Source organism: Mus caroli, chromosome 6 (genome assembly GCF_900094665.2).
Source record: "Mus caroli chromosome 6, CAROLI_EIJ_v1.1, whole genome shotgun sequence".
NCBI classification, from domain to species: Eukaryota; Metazoa; Chordata; class Mammalia; order Rodentia; family Muridae; genus Mus; species Mus caroli.
Genome location: NC_034575.1, coordinates 134,494,148 through 134,498,450, shown reverse-complemented (window position 1 = coordinate 134,498,450; position 4,303 = coordinate 134,494,148). Strand labels below are relative to the sequence as shown.

Genomic DNA, 4,303 nt, shown 5'->3' with positions numbered 1-4,303 from the left:
GGGTCTAACTGTGGAGAGTTACAGAGTAGCAGGAGCATGGAAGAGTGGTTCGACATAGCGGAGAGTTGGCAGGTTCTTCCCCCCCCCCCCCCCCCAAACACCTGGCAACACTTTTTTTCCTTTTTCTTTCTTTCTTGTTGTCCTGGGGACACAGTGCTTCTTCTATAGGTGTCTCTAATCACCCCAACCTCTTTTGTTACTCCTGTAGGTAGGTCTTCATTCACCCTGCCAGTCTCAGGATGGCTGCAGCACAGAGCAGCAGGTATGATCTCCAGAGATGGCAGAGGTACAGGATGTCCTCGTGGGTAAGGCACCAGAAGTGTCTCCAGGCAAAATGCTCCTTTACATAGGCTCTCAAGAGTTGATATACTATGTGGCCTTCACTATACGACTGTTGGACACATTCTTGTCTGCCAGCTAAGGTCACTTGGGCATTCGGACACCTTTTCCAAGCATCATCACTCCTTCCTTAAGACGGAGTTTATAGATAGCAAGCCAACTATTCATAGGCATTGTCACTGTGAGATTGTAGGGTTTGAAGCACAGGAACTTTATGCCTCCTTATGCACCTTATGCCTCCAACTTGCTTTGCGGCAAAAGACTAAGGGAGTGTCTGGGAATACCACTGCCAGCAGAGCAATGATCCATCATAGGCGAGACAGTCGTTGAGTTCAACTCAGTAACCAGAGCTGATTCAATCTCTGGAGCTCTGACCCTGAATAATTTATTTTAGGCATATTCATATTTAAGCAAAGCACAATTTTGTGAAAATTTTCCTGGTGGTAAGTAACTAATGTACCCAATAAAGCTTAAGATATGACAATATTGCAACTCTGTAAAGTACATATGGCATGTTTAGTAAAGATAGGTTTAATGTGGGTGAGGAGAGAGACCCCAACACACTACCTATGGCAGGCCAGAGAGCTAGCCCCAAGTTCATGGAAGTTGGAGAGCTAGTCTTGCCCCCCTAAGACTACAACATTTGGGAGAGCAGGTCCTGCACCTCTCCTAGGCTACACAATAGAGCTGGCCTTGCTGGAATGGGCACAGGTGAGCCCAGCCCAAAGGATAGGAGAGTGGACGAGTTGGCTCTACCCCTTGCTGGTTAAGGCATGGGGTGAGCTAGCCAGGGCAGTGCTGGAGAGCTCTCCCTGGTGGTGTGGGTTTGAGAGACCTAGTGGGCAGACTAGCTTAGCTACCACCCAGGCCTGAATTGGCTTTGAGTTGGCCCACCTCAACATCTATCCCATCTATGAACTGCTGGAGGAGGTAGAAGGGCCATTCCTACAGATCCAAAGCTGCAGGATTTCCATGATACAGGGAAACAGCAGAATATCTGAGAAGAGTTCCAGTGAGGATCCAGTATTAATAGTATGTCAGGAGCCAGAGGCCTCAAACCAGAACAGTGACTCACTGTAATGAACACTGGCACATAAAGAAGTGTGGACAACAGGTATACTGTGGGGCAGCCTGTCACATACTACAGCTTCCACAGTGAGATTTATTTTTCCTCTGAGCAGAAGATTGCAAGGGCAGGTACAAAGAGACAAGGAGATGAGTGAGATGGAGGTGGATGATATAGAATTCACAAAGAATAAAACATTAAACAAGATGGTTTCTATAGATTAGGCCACATGTGACACTGTTCATCTTGATGGGTTCTATAGATTTTAGGTCTTGAGAGGATCTACTGTGGTCTACGTCACACAAATAGCTCAATATCACTGGGCTGTTAACCATATTTGCTCCCAGCCTTGTAGGTAGAAAACAGGTTAGACATGATTCCGTTTGAAGAGACAATACTGTGAGTTTAACATTCTTGGCTCCCCTAGGGCTTGTCTATGAGCACAAATCTCAGTGTCTCTCACCAAAGACCTTGAAATCACCTTTACTTCTTAATTGCTGAGATTACAGTTGTGTATCATGGTAATACTGGGAATTGAACCTTGGGCCTAATTATTTTTATTTATTTTTTGTTTGTTGTTGGTGGTATTGTTTTCTGGGACAGAATTTCACATAACCCAGACCTCAAAATATGAATATAGAGAAGGGTAACCTAGATTTTTCTGATGCCAACTCTCAAGTGAGTGGGTTGGGCCTATTATGAAGTCATTATTTAAATCACCAGGGTAATATTTGTATAGGAAAAAGAGCATCTGGTGTGGTTTGCATAGATCATTTGTTCTTCCTTAGAGCAGATATGCAAACATTCTAAAGAAGGGCACTTGTACACCTGAAAAATAACATTCTTGTCTTAAGTTACTTTCTATTGCTGTAAAGAGACACTGTAACCAAGGAAACTCTTAGAAAACATTTATTTTGGGGCTTGCTTAGAGTTTTAGAGTGTTAGTCCATGTTCATCATGGAAGGAAGCAGATAGGCTGGCCCTGGAGCAATAGTTAACAGCTTTACAGCCTGATCCACAGGCAGCAGGAAGAAAGAAGGACACTGGCCTGGGAAGAGGCTTTTGAAACATGAACTACACCCACTTGAGCAGAGCCACACTTCCTAATCCTTCCTAAACAGTTCCACTCAGCAGAGGGCAAGCATTCAGACACAGAAGCCTATGGGGGTCTCTCTCATTTAAACCACCACCACCTTGAACCCCATTCATTGCAGCACTTGGCTATACAGGGAATTTGAGGCCAGCTGGAACTCTATTCAATTCCTCCTTTGAAAAAGGTATATGGTGTGTGTGGGTAACTCTTCCCCATTTTTTGAGACAGGGCGTCTAACCATAGCCCTGGCTATCTTAGAACACACTATGTAGAACAAGCTGATCTCAAATGTGCCTAACAGCTTCCTTAAATTATGTCCCACCACACCCAGCAAGAAACCTTTTGTTCAAAAACAGCCTGCATAATGAAGAGCAGTGGTATATTAAGAGGAACTGAGAAGCTACTTAGTGTAAACTATCTAATGACTGTCACTTTGTTAGGCAGCTAGATCAGAGCGATGAGCTTTGAAGGCCATGTGGGATGAACTCCTTCCTTATAGTGAGCTCTCAACCGTACTTGTGGTTACCCTGGTAGCACTTGAAAGCGAAGGTTTACAACTGCCCCCCCCCCCTTAAAGATGTATTTATTTATATGAGTACACTGAAGCAGTCTTCAGAAGAGGGCATCCATCGGATCTCGTTACAGATGCTTGTGAGCCACCTTGTAGTTGATGGGATTTGAACTCAGGACCTCTGGAAGAGCAGTTGGTCCTCCTAATCACTGAGCCATCTCTCCAGTCACAACTGTCCCTTTTAAGATTTAAAATACCATATGAAAAAGTGATGGTTTCAAGGCTTTGTTGAGGGTAATTAACGTGAACTGTTTCCTCCTCATCAAACAAATGGAATCTGATTTCAGCCTCGGGGATTCTGATCCACTCCAAAAATTAGAATATTGCATCCTATTGTCCCTCCTTTAAGGGTTAATGCAGTGGGGCTCAAAAGTAACCTGTTTGGGAGACATGCATCAGGAAAGCTGCTTCACTTGAAGGCATGCTAAGACAGGAGGAATGATTGTCTCCTTAGTCAGGCAGTGACTCCTCCTATAAGCTTCTCCCTGGTGCAGGAGTTTGCAGAGGCTCCCCAGTAAACCTGCCTACTTTTCAGAGCTCTAACTCAAACACCATAACATTTCCTACTTCCTATCTTTCAGATCAGACCTCCATGCTCAACTTACAAAGCATGACTCACAAGGTTTGGTTGTCATGCCTTTAATACTGGTGGATCTCTCTGAATTTGAGGTTATCTTAGTCTAAGTAGCAAATTCCAGGCCAACCAGAGCTACAGAACGAGACCCTGTCCCAAAAAAGGAGGTGAGAATGACTTCCTGTTCTCACCTGTCTCCTTCCAGCAGCTGTGAAGATTTATAATTTTTTCCCATTGTCTTTCTCCCAGTGACTACAAAGATCTACTGAGATGGCTCAGTGGGTATGGGTGCCTACTGTTGAGCCTCACAACTTCAGTTCAATTATCAGGACTCAGATGGTGGAAGGAGAGAACTTCTGGACTCTACATGTGCACCACTGCATATGAGCTCACACATATATATGTATACACACAAAATAAATAAAAAATATAATTAAAATTTTAACTAATAAAATTTTTCTTGAATTTCCTCTAAGTCCATTTCTAAATTCTTTTATTAATGAGGCTAAAAACCCAAAATTTCCCTTGAGGAATTTCAATGTATCAATACAGCTTTACTTCACCTCTCTGTTTGTGAAATCCTGTCTCACTTTGAAATATTAGTTTGCCTGACATAACATGGTTAAGCTCGATTTGTGATAACATCGCTGAGAGAAACTC

At 43.5% G+C, this 4,303-nt stretch overlaps 1 long non-coding RNA gene across 1 annotated transcript in view; it reads left to right on the top strand.

The window, feature by feature from the left end:
* Positions 1 to 3,767, top strand: part of LOC110296983 — a 34,487-nt gene extending 30,720 nt beyond the window's left edge. Inside the window, exon 3 of the long non-coding RNA XR_002378232.1 lies at positions 3,651 to 3,767. This is a non-coding gene — a long non-coding RNA (uncharacterized LOC110296983). The remainder of the gene's footprint in view (positions 1 to 3,650) is intronic.
* The last annotated feature ends 536 nt before the right edge of the window (positions 3,768 to 4,303 follow it).